Source organism: Grammomys surdaster, unplaced genomic scaffold (genome assembly GCF_004785775.1).
Source record: "Grammomys surdaster isolate TR1022 unplaced genomic scaffold, NIH_TR_1.0 129, whole genome shotgun sequence".
NCBI lineage: Eukaryota > Metazoa > Chordata > Mammalia > Rodentia > Muridae > Grammomys > Grammomys surdaster.
The window spans coordinates 15,648,374-15,661,452 of NW_021604587.1; positions in this window are offsets into that span (position 1 = coordinate 15,648,374).

The following is a 13,079-nucleotide window of genomic DNA, read 5'->3' on the forward strand; positions in this document are numbered from 1 at the left end:
ATTGCTCTGTAGTACAGCTTGAGGTCAGGGATGGTGATTCCTCCAGAAGTTCTTTTATTGTTGAGAATAGTTTTCGCTATCCTGGGTTTTTTGTTATTCCATATGAATTTGAGAATTTCCTTTTCTAACTCTGTGAAGAATTGAGTTGGGATTTTAATGGGGATTGCATTGAATCTGTAGATTGCTTTTGGCAAGATGGCCATTTTTATTATATTAATCCTGCCAATCCATGAGCATGGGAGATCTTTCCATCTTCTGAGATCTTCTTCAATTTCTTTCTTCAGAGACTTGAAGTTCTTGTCATACAGGTCTTTCACTTGCTTGGTTAGATTCACACCAAGGTATTTTATATTATTTGCAACTATTGTGAAGGGTGTCATTTCCCTAATTTCTTTTTCAGTCTGTTTATCTTTCATGTAGAGGAAGGCTACTGATTTGTTTGAGTTGATTTTATAACCAGCCACTTTGCTGAAGTTGTTTATCAGGTTTAGGAGTTCTCTGGTTGAAGTTTGGGGGTCACTTAAGTATACTATCATATCATCTGCAAATAGCGATATTTTGACTTCTTCCTTTCCTATTTGTATCCCTTTGACTTCTTTTTGCTGTCTAATTGCTCTGGCTAAGACTTCCAGTACTATATTGAATAGGTAGGGGGAGAGTGGGCAACCTTGTCTAGTCCCTGATCTTAGTGGGATTGCTTCAAGTTTCTCTCCATTTAGCTTGATGTTGGCTACTGGTTTGCTGTAAATTGCTTTTACTATGTTTAGGTAGGGGCCTTGAATTCCTGATCTTTCCAAGACTTTTATCATGAAGGGATGTTGAATTTTGTCAAATGCTTTCTCAGCATCTAGTGAGATGATCATGTGGTTTTTTTCTTTAAGTTTGTTTATATAGTGGATTACATTGATGGATTTCCGAATATTGAACCATCCCTGCATTCCTGGGATAAAACCTACTTGATCATGATGGATGATTGTTTTGATGTGGTCTTGGATTCGGTTTGCTAGAATTTTATTGAGTATTTTTGCATCGATGTTCATAAGGGAGATTGGTCTGAAGTTCTCTTTCTTTGTCGGGTCCTTGTGGGGTTTGGGTATGAGTGTAATTGTAGCTTCATAGAACGAATTGGGTAGTGTTCCTTCTGTCTCTATTTTGTGGAATAGTTTGAAGAGAATTGGTATTAGGTCTTCCTTGAAGGTCTGATAGAATTCAGCACTAAAACCATCTGGTCCTGGGCTTTTTTTAGTGGGGAGGCTTTTGATGACTGCTGCTATTTCCTGAGGGGTTATGGGACTATTTAGATGGTTTATCTGCTCCTGGTTTAACTTCGGTACCTGGTATCTGTCGAGGAAATTGTCCATTTCATCCAGGTTTTCCAGTTTTGTTGAGTATAGGCCTTTGTAGTAGGATCTGATGATTTTTTGAATTTCTTCAGTTTCTGTTGTTATGTCTCCCTTTTCAGTTCTGATTTTATTAATTTGGATACTGTCTCTGTGCCCTCTGGTTAATCTGGCTAAGGGTTTATCTATCTTGTTGATTTTCTCAAAGAACCAACTCCTGGTTTTATTGATATTTTGTATTGTTCTTTCTGTTTCTATTTGGTTGATTTCAGCCCTGAGTTTGATTATTTCCTGCCTTCTACTCCTCCTGGGTGTATTTGCTTCTTTTTGTTCTAGAGCTTTTAGTTGTGCAGTCAACTTGTTAGTGTGTGCTCTTTCCAGTTTCTTTTTGTAGGCACTTAGAGCTATGAGATTTCCTCTTAGCACTGCCTTCATGGAGTCCCACAAGTTTTGGTATGATGTGTCCTCATTTTCATTGAATTCTAAAAAGTCTTTAATTTCTTTCTTTATTTCTTCCTTGACCAAGTCATCACTGAGTAGAGAGTTGTTCAGTTTCCATGTGTACGTGGGTTTTCCATTGTTTTTGTCATTATTAAAGACCAGTCTTAGTCCGTGGTGATCTGATAAGATGCAAGGGATTATTTCAATCTTTTTGTATCTGTAGAGGCTTGTTTTGTGACCAATTATATGGTCTATTTTGGAGAAGGTACCATGAGGTGCTGAGAAAAAGGTATATTCTTTTGTTTTAGGATGAAATGTTCTATAGATGTCTGCTAAGTCCATTTGGTTCATAACTTCTGTTAATTTCAAAGTGTCTCTGTTTAGTTTCTGTTTCCATGATCTGTCCATTGCTGACAGTGGGGTGTTGAAATCCCCCACTATTATTGTGTGAGGTGTAATGTGTGTTTTGAGCTTTAGTAAAGTTTCTTTTATATATGTAGGTGCCCTTGCATTTGGAGCATAGATGTTCAGAATTGAGAGTTCACCTTGGTAGATTTTTCCTTTGATGAGTATGAAGTGTCCTTCCTTATCTTTTTTGATTAATTTTGGATGAAAGTCGATTTTATTTGATATTAGAATGGCTACTCCAGCTTGTTTCTTGGGACCATTGGCTTGAAAAATTGTTTTCCACCCTTTTATTCTGAGGTAGTGTCTGTCTTTGTCACTGAGGTGCGTTTCTTGTATGCAGCAAAATTCTGGGTCTTGTTTGTGTATCCAGTCTGATAGTCTGCTTCTTTTTATTGGGGAATTGAGACCATTGATGTTAAGAGATATTAAGGAAAAATGATTGTTGCTTCCTGTTATTTTTGTTATTAGAGGTAAAGTTATGTTTGTATCTTTTTGGGGGGTTGTTGGAAGATTACTTACTTGCTTTTCCTAGGTTGTAGTTTCCCTCCTTGTGTTGGCATTTTCCATCAATTATCCTTTGAAGTGCTGGGTTTGTGGGAAGATATTGTGCAAATTTGGTTTTGTCATGGAATATCTTGGTTTCACCATCTATAGTGATTGAGAGTTTTGCTGGGTATAGTAATCTGGGCTGGCAATTGTGTTCTCTTAGTGTCTGTATGATGTCAGTCCAGGCTCTTCTGGCTTTTATAGTCTCTGGTGAGAAGTCTGGTGTAATTCTTATAGGTCTGCCTTTATATGTTACTTGACCTTTTTCCCTTACTGCTTTTAGTATTTTTTCTTTGTTTTGTGCATCTGATGTTTTGATTATTATGTGACGGGAGGTATTTCTTTTCTGGTCTAGTCTATTTGGTGTTCTGTAGGCTTCTTGTATGTTTATGGGCATCTTGTTCTTTAGGTTAGGGAAGTTTTCCTCAATAATTTTGTTGAAGATATTTACTGGCCCTTTAAGTTGGGAATCTTCATTCTCATCTATACCTATTATCCTTAGGTTTGGTCTTCTCATTGTGTCCTGGATTTCCTGGATGTTTTGAGTTAGGAGTTTTTTGCATTTTGCATTTTCTTTGACAACTGTGTCAATATTTTCCACCGTATCTTCTGCATTTGAGATTCTCTCTTCTATCTCTTGTATTCGGTTGGTGATGCTTGCGTCTGTGACTCCTGATCTCTTTCTTAGGTTTTCTATCTCCATGGTTGTCTCCCTTTGAACTTTCTTTATTGTTTCTATTTCTAGTTTCAGATCCTGAATGTTTTTGTTTAATTCCTTCTTTGTGTTTTCTTCCATTTCTTTAAGGGATTTCTGTGATTCCTCTTTAAGGGCTTCTATCTGTTTACTTGTACTCTCCTGTATTTCTTTAAGGGAGTTACTTAATTCCTTCTTATAATCCTCTATCATCATCATGAGAAGTGATTTTAATTCTGAATCCTGCTTTTCAGGTGTGATGGGGTGTTCAGGGCTTGCTATATTGGGAGAATTGGGCACTGATGATGCCAAGAAACTTTGGTTTCCGTTGCTTATGTTCTTGCGCTTGCCTTTCGCCATCTGGTTAACTCTAGTGGTACCTGCCCTCACTGTGTAAAACTGGAGTCTGTATTTCCAGTTATCTTGCTTATTGCAGAGCTCCTCAGAGTCCAGAGGCCTCTGTGGTCTTATGCTCCTAATCTCCTGGGTGGAATAACTCCTGGGACTCAGGCCACCTCTTGGATCTGGAAATCCTTCTGCTCTGAGTGCAGTGGGTCCTCGATGACTCAGGATTCAGTTTCAGCTGCTCTGAGTGCAGTGGCTCCAGCTGCTCTGAGTGCAGTGGCTCCTGGATGACTCAGGATTCAGTTTCTCAACAGGACAGGAGCAGACCAACTCTGTGTCTGCTCCAGCCCAGAGGACCAGGCAGGGGCAGAAGGGAAGTGGAATTCCGGAGGGGCGGGGTTTGGGTAGCTGCTGTGCCCTGGATGTCCCTGGCTCCCCGATCTATCTCTGGGGTTTAGGGAGTGAGATGGAGTTCTTACCAGCTGCTCTGAGTGCAGTGGCTCCTGGATGACTCAGGATTCAGTTTCTCAACAGGACGGGAGCAGACCGACTCTGTGTCTGCTCCAGCCCAGAGGACCAGGCAGGGGCAGAAGGGCTGGGTTGGTTTTTTTTTTTTTTTTTTTGCCTTGGTACAGGGTATTCTGTGTATCTTTTAAGGGGTGTGGACCTCCAGCCCTTGTCAGGGACTTTGTTACATTGAAACATTAGCTACAGTTTGCACATCTTTAGTGCTACAAAGCAGTCAGTCCCTCACACTGTTTCTACCATATTTCATCTCTCCTGCTAATGCACAGTTTACTGTTTCTCTTCCCCGTGAATGCACAGTTTGCTGTTTATGTCTGCTGTTAATGTATAGTTGGGTTGCATTCAGTTTTGCTGCATTGAGGAAGGTTCACCCCTCCCCTTCAGGTTCACTTGCCAAGTTGTCTGGCTATGAAACTGCATGCTCTACTTCACTGGTAAAGGTCAAAGTGACCCCCATCAATTTATGTCCTCCACTCCCTATTCCCATCCCCGAAGTGACTGTGAGTTATCTACTTCCAAGTAAGTGCTTTAGAATGATTACCCATGGGTAATGTAAGCCATTCATAAGGAATCTCCTTTCCTCTCCCTTCAGAATGGTGGAAGAGGTTTTCACTGGCTCGGTGCTATTTATTGATGTGAGTTCTGGAAGGAAGGGGCTCTCATGGAGAAGCTCCCACTGAAAGGCCACTGAGATGCTCCAGACTATGAGGGTCTGGAAGGTACGTGGAGTACCTCCCAACACTCAGGATCTCAAGCAACAGGTCACAGGAGTTTGGATTCTGGAACTTAACCATATGAAAGGGGCTTCCTGGGTACTGTGAGCTTCTGGGCTAATATCCACTTATCAGTGAGTGCATGCCATGTGTGTTCTTTTGTCATTGGGTTACCTCACTCAGGATGATATTTTCTAGTTCCATCCATTTGCCTAAGATTTTCATGAATTCATTGTTTTTAATAGCTGAGTAGTACTCCATTGTGTAAATGTACCACATTTCTGTATTCATTCTTCTGTTGAAGGACATCTGGGTTCTTTCCAGCTTCTGGCTATTATAAATAAGGCTGCTATAAACATAGTGGAGCATGTGTCCTTGTTAAATGTTAGAGCATCTTCTGGGTATATGCTCAGGAGTGGTATAGCTGGATCCTCAGGTAATACTATGTCCAGTTTTCTGAGGAACTGCCAAACTGATTTCCAGAGTGGTTGACACACAATTCACATGAAGCTCATGAAGAAGGAAGACCAAAGTGTGGGTGCTTCGATCCTTCTTAGAAGGAGTAACAAAATACTCATGGGAACAAATATGGAGACAAAGTGTGGAACAGAAACTGGAGGAGGGGTTGTCCAGAGACTGCCCCACCTGGGTATCCATCCCTTGTGCAGTTGCCAAAGGCAGACGCTATTGTGGATGCCAGGAAGTACATGCTGACAGGAGACTGATTTAGCTGTCTCCTTAGAGGCTCTATATACAGAGGCGGATGCTCGCAGCTAACCATTGAACTGATCAAGGAGTTTCCAATGGAGGAGTTAAGAGAGAAGACTGAGGGAGCTGAAGGGGTTTGCAGACCCATGGGGAGGGCAATAATACCAACCAACCAGAGCTCCAAGGATCTAAACCACCAGCCTGGAAGCACACAGGCTGCATCCATGGCTCCAGCTATATATGTAAGGGAGGATGGCCTTGTTGGGCATAGGTGGGAGAGGAGGCCCTTGGTCCCATGAAGGCTAGATGCCCCAGTGTGGGGGAATTCGAGGGCAGGGAGGTGGGAGTGGGTGGGGGCATACCCTCATAGAAGCAGGAGGAGGGGAGATGGAATAGGGGGTGTCTGGGGGGGACAGGAAAGGGGATAACATCTGAAATGTAAATAAATAAAATATCCAATAAAGAAACATAAAAAAAGAAGGAAAGAAAGAAAGAAGAAAGAAAAGAAAGGAAGGAAAGAAAGGAAGGAGAGAGAGAGAGAGAGAAAGAAAGGAAGAAAGAAAGGAAGAAAGGAAGAAAGAAAGATGAAAGAGGCTTCCTGAGGGAGCACTGACTCTGAAGTCTGGGTCCTTGCACAGAGAACAGAATGAGCCTTCAAACCCAGGAAGCAGCTCTGTCTGGTGTCAAAGGTAAAGACATGGGCTGGAGAGATGGCTCAGCCGTTAAAGGCTAGGCTCACAACCAAAGGTAAAGACATAAACAGGAAACCACAGGCCAACACATCTTACTAACAGAGCTGCAAAACTCTTTAACAGAGAGATAGCAGTGGGATCTGGCAACAGCAGGGATTAAGATCCTCTTAACACTTGAGGTTTATCCTAGGAACCTAAGGCACCAAGATGTGAAGAGCTTGACTCTGGGGAGAGGCTACCTCAAAACAAAAGAAGATTCGGAAAATTAATACGGCATTTTAGTGGAATAAATGTTTAAAAAGCACACATCACCCCAATAGACACAGAAAACGTATGGGATACATAAATCCAGTACCTCTTCATAAGGAAAACAGTTGTCAAGGGAGGACCAAGAAGGGAACATACCTCCTGCTGATAGAGGACATCCACGAAACCCCACAGCTAACACCACCCTGGATGAATCAGAAGATGAGAATAATACCTCTTTAGATGCTTCTATTCAACATTGAGTTGGATGTTCTAGGAAGGGATTTAACAAGAAAAAGAAACAAAAGAATTCAGGCTGGAAAAGAAGAAATAAGATTACCTCTATTAATAGGGAACTTCATCTTATGTCTAGAAAATTATGAAAATGTCACTAAAAATGATGACTTATCAAGACTGTAGAAGGTAAATTCAATATATAAAATGAACTATTTCTCTATACTATCAACAAAAGCAATTTAAGAAAATGGTTCTATTTTTATATGGCAATCTCAGAGAATAAAATATGTAGAAATACGTTTTAAAAAGAAGTATAAATTTTATATTCTGCAACAATACAAAGCAGCATTCAAATAAAGAAATTTCAAGTGAGTGAAAAGACAGCCTTTGTTCAAGGGTCAAAAGACGGAGCAGGGCTGACTCCCCCAGTGCTGTTATGAACAGGGCTGACTTTCCCACACTGCTCTAATGACTGTGTTGGTTTTGTTGTTGCTGTTTTGAATTTTCTTTGCATGTTCTTTGTCTGCATTTCCTAAGATTGCGTTTTTCATATGTTTTCACATTCTAAGTTTCACTCCCCCAACTCCTCTTAGATCCTCCACACTATTCCACCTCCCTACCGCCACACCCCTTCTTTCTCTTTGAAAAAACAAAAAAGCCCAAGAAACAACAAAAACAACAAAAGTGAAGATAAACAAAACACCAATAAAACAAACAAACAAACAAACAAACAAAAAACATCCCCAAAACCCAAACAGAGCAAGATGAGATAAAAGAAAAAGCATCTACAAAAACACCACTGAGTTTGTTTTGTGTTAGCCAGCACTAATTATGCTCAGCGACGCTCCATTGGGGAAAATTAACTTTTCCTTTGCAAGTAGCTATCAATTGCAGATAGTTTCTTGATTAGTGGTGGGAGCCTGTGTCCACTTCCACCACTCAGTACTGGCGTCCTGTCCGGCTTGAACCTGTGTAGGCTCTGTTTGTACTGTCAATAGTCTCTGGGAGTTCGTATGTATGCAGTCCTGTTGTGTCGAGAAGACACTGATTCTTGGTGTCCTCTATTCTTTCTTGCTCCTATCTTTCTGCCTTCTCTTCCACATAGATCCCGGAGCCTTGAAGGAAGGGGTTTGATGAAGACATCCTGTTTAGGCTTGGGCACTCCAAAGTCTCTCACTCCCTGCACGTTGTCCAGTTTTGGGTCTCCATGTTAGTTGCCATCTACTGTAAGCAGCAGCTTCTGTGAAGATGGCTGAGTGAGGTGATTGATCTATGGTTGTAACAGTATGATTTTAGGAGTCGTTTTGACTGCTATGTTCCTTTTACAGAACAGTAGTATTTGGTTTTCCATGATCAAGAACCATGATCTATCCTGTCTCAGGTTCTTGGCCACTCAAGTAGTGTCAAACATGGGCCCCATCTCTTTGACTAGGCTTTAAATTCAATCAGAGAGTGTTTGGTTAGTCTCACAATATTTGTGCCACTATTACACTAAGACTATCTTTAAGGTAGGTTGCTATTGTAGGTCTAGAATTTGTAGTTGGGTTGATGGTTATCTCTTTCCTCTGACAACGTGCGAAGTATCTGCCAGTACCATGAACACTAGTCAGTAATAGGTGAAGCCTCTACGTGGGTACCAGCTTGATGTTTTTGTGTTTAATGCATGTTATTTTCAGCAATATGTTTCACTGTAAGTTTGTGAGGAGTAATCAACAGCCTTGACAGTAGCCAGAGTTCTTTAGGAGTCTCTAGGAGTCCCCCTTTGTCAACAACTCAACTACATGTAACTGATTCCTGACACTGGATGTTTCACCTGGTGGCATAAGATGTCTAGATGGGCCGGGCAGTGGTGGCACACGCCTTTAATCCCAGCACTTGGGAGGCAGAGGCAGGTGGATTTCTGAGTTCGAGGCCAGCCTGGTCTACAGAGTGAGTTCCAGGACAGCCAAGGCTACACAGAGAAGCCCTGTCTGGAAAAACAACAACAAAAAACAAAACAACAACAACAACAAAGATGTCTAGATGGGGGATTTTCTACCCCATTGTTTATACAAAGTATAAATCAAAACAGTGTAGAAGACTGGGTTTGTACTTTATTTGGTAAAGTGTTACTTAGCATATATGAGGCCCTGGGTTTGACCCCAGCACCACCAAAACTGAATGTGGTGGCACATGCCTCTAGTCTCAGACCAGCCTCATGACTGGGTCAGCTTCAGCAGAGGGAATAAGAGTCCCATATCAGAACTTTCTTGGAGATATGCAGCCATACGGGACCAGCAATGCTGCCTTTCAGAGAAGATAATGGTCAACCAGTTTTGGGAGAGCAGGAAGCTTGTATAGTGCTTAGATGCCACCGGTGGGTGGTAGCATGGGCCATTGTTGGTCATTGATCACTCCTCCCCCAAACTCAGTTATGTGAGTGGCAATGATATTCACAGAAGAGTTTCAGACTGCATCTTACATGAAGTCATGAGAAACCATCTTTCTGTGGGAGCTGGCAAATCTGTATGGCAGACATATACTTCCCATAAAACACCTCCAAATAGCCTGTTTACTGTGAAACAACTGTAGCAAAGGACAAAACAAAGAGAAAGCCCATGTGGACTTTGAGCTTTTCAAACCAATGAGCACATCACTGCATGTGGCAAATGCCATAGAGGCTCGTGTGGCCCAGGTTTCAGGGACAGCATGCTGGTTTTATGTAATAGGTGGCAGTGCTGTTCTTTGCCACACTCCAAGGAAACACAAGGCAAGTCCCGAATGAATTCTCTGACAGTCTGGAGGAAGCAGGAAGTAAAGTTAAAGTTGCCTCCTATTAGCTTACGCTGGCAACACTAAACAACATGAAAACAGCAGGAGGTGGGCAAACGCATTCAGTCTGACGTGTTTGATTTGAGGTGATCAAGACTTTTAGAACCAGTCCATGTAGCCTATGGTGAAGGAAATGGATTCCCAAGACTCTGTCTACCTAGCTCCCCTTCAACACACAGTCGCTGAAGAGAAGAAATCAAAAGGATGCTAATCGTGGGGAGTCAGCCAGACTCGGGCAGGTACTGCTTTCGTGTAGAGAGAGACCCCAGCCTTACAATCCAAACATTTTCAGAACTTAATCCATGAACATTGGATACTGAAAATTAAAACCAAATCAGATCCAACCCTATGGCTTCACTCTGCCTTTAACCACTGAGCTGTCTCTCCAGCTCCACACAAAAGGTTTTTTTTGTTTTGTTTTGTTTTTAAAGGCAGTATCTCACTGTGTAGCTCTGGCTATCCTGGAATTCTATATAGATCAGGCTGGCCTCAAACTCACAGAGATCTCCCTGCCTCTGCTTTCCAGTGCTAGGATTAAAGGACTGCACCACCATGCCCTGCAAAACTCTGCTATTAACTTTTAAAAGTTAATTCAAGTGGGCAAGCGGAATGGATCAGCGATTAACAGCACTTGCTGCTCTTACAGAGAACCTGGTTCAGTTCCTAGTATGCACATGTTGGCTCAATGCCATTCGTTATTCCTGTTCCAGGGATCCAATGCCCTCTTCTGACCTTCACAGGGACCAAGCACACATGTTGTGGATATACCTACATGCAGTTAAAAACACACATCAAATAAATCTAATTTTAAAAAAGTTAACAGAAGTGAGGTCCTGTGGGTATGTTTCTTATTTCGATTACGTAAAAATTGAGAATTGTCACTTACCTGACAGTCTCTGCTTTCACTGTGTAGAGATATGGTAGATTCTGGAGCTCCTTCTCTTTTGGCTTCTGTTTAATGTTGAAAGGGTGAGCTAGTCAAAGACAGTTTCAGCGTCCCTCCCTCATATTCCCCTGACTGTCGGTTAAAATGATGCAAATGCACTGATGGCCAAACTGACTGTGCTGAAGCACAGGGGCCGGGGCGTCATTGATTTGCTCTGTGTGGGGGCTCATTGGAGCTCAGTGTTTGGAAGCCCTTTGTATTGCTAGCTTTGCTAAGAGGCTTTGTCATCTTGATCTCCTAGAAACCAGTGTGGGTGGATAGGATGAGCCAACCATGCCGCTGCTGTGGTCGGAAGAAATAAATGTGCACTTTAAAAAGAAGAGAAAAAGGGTTTCAATTCTAAAGATTGTTTTATTCTGCTTACCGTCAAGTCTACCTTTGATGAAAGGACTCGGTTATGTTTCCTTCTGTTACATGAATACTAGAGTTCTTTAAATAAACTGCTTGAGTTTTCGTGGAATGACTGCCACGAAAGCCCATGGTGAGTATCCGCTTCAAAACTGGGCCTTCCGAGCACCTCTCAGATGAGAGACTGTGGGGGGAGGTGGGAAGGGCAGGGGTGGGCACAGAGAGGACACGGCTTCCAGCACCTTGTTGGATCCCAAGGTTGGCCTGGAAACCTGACTCTTCTGGTTCACAGATGGGCTATGAGTTAGACTTGAATGCAGCTAGAGCACAAGGCCAGGTGTGCTTGAGGTGGCACAGTGTAAGAGTGAACAGTGTACGGTACACCAGTGATAGCAACAGAAAAAAGCACGTCAAATGGACTGCTTGAAAAGTCACTAGTGTTACCCAAGTTAGAGGGGCACAGCTAGTTTTCAAATCGCTCAGTCTCCAGATGTTTTACTTCATTGACTTGACTCCGCAACCTGCAGCTTCATCTGAAGAGCTTCTTGTCTCCAAGTCACAGACCTGCCTGTCGTCAGTTCTGTTTCTTGGAATGAAGGGAATATGCCTTTAATGGAAAGTTTCTGCTTCCCTTGCTCTACTCGGAGGTCCAAGTGGCCATCCTTTAGCCAGATGTCAAACCCCAGACAGAAGAAGTGATTCTCTGGAACCAGCTTTTGTTTAGGGCTCTGCATCTTGTCTGAAGCATTCTCGAGAGCAAACCTGAGTCCATTCAGTCTCTCTCTTGAATCCCATTTTTACCAAAAACCTTACAGGTTTTAATTTGGAGTAATGAAAATAGTCTAAAATTGATGACTTCACAACGATGTGCACATTCTGGGAATCTGTATTACAGTGTGTGTGTGCGAGTTTGTGCAAATAAGCACATATGCATATGTGTGTTCATGAATGCCGATGTGTGCATGTATGTATGCATATGTGTGTTCATGAATGCATATGTGTGCATGTATGTATGCATATGTGCACATGTGTTTTCGGTGGAGATTCAAGGTCAAGGTCAGGTTTTTTCCTCTTTAAACTTTTTTTTAGATAGGGTCTCTCATTGGACATGGGGTTCATCAATTTGGTTCAATGGCCAATGCATAATCTAAAGGTATCCCTCTGTCTTTACTGGCCCCCAGTGACTGCTAAGGCTGAGGTTACAGGCATGCACTGCTCTGGTGGTTTGAATAAAATGGCCCTATAGGTCCATAGGGAGTGGCACTATTAGGAGATTAGGAGGTGTGGCCTTGTTAGAGTAGATGTGGCCTTATTGGAGGAAGTGTGTCACTGTGGGGCGGGCTTTGAGGTCTTATACACTCAAGCTATGCCCAGTGTGGCTCACAGTCTCCTTCTGCTGCCTGTGGACCAAGATGTAAAACTCTCAGCTCCTTCTCCAGTGCCGAGTCTGCCTGAGTGCTACCGTGCTTCCCGACATGATAATGGACCAAACTTCTGAAACTGTAAGGAAGCTCCAGTGAAACCTTTCCCTTTTTAAGAGTTCCTGTGGCCATGGTACCTCATCACAGCAATAGAAACCCTAAGACAACTGCCATCTCTGGATTTTGTACTTGGCACGCACCACTGTGTCTGGCATTTCATCTGAACCCTGATCTTCATGCTTGTGCAGTGGGCACGTTACTGAGTTAACTCACAAGCCAGAGATTTTACATATCAATCAAGAAGGCAAATTATTTAAATGATGACATGAGAACCCATTTTGCAAGGCTGTAACCTCAGCCTTAGCAGTTGTTGGAGGCCAATAAAGACAGGAGGATACCTCTAGAACCATATGAAGAGCCATAGAACCAAATTGATGAGCTCCAGGTTCAAGGAGAGACCCTATCTTTTTTTTTTTTTTTTTTTTGGTTTTTCGAGACAGGGTTTCTTTGTACATCCCTGGGTATTCTGGTACTCACTCTGTAGACCAGGCTGGCTCGAACTCAGAAATCCGCCTGCCTCTGCCTCCCAAGTGCTGGGATTAAAGGAGTGTGCCACCACAGTCCGGCAGAGAGATCCTATCTTAAAAAATTTTTTTTT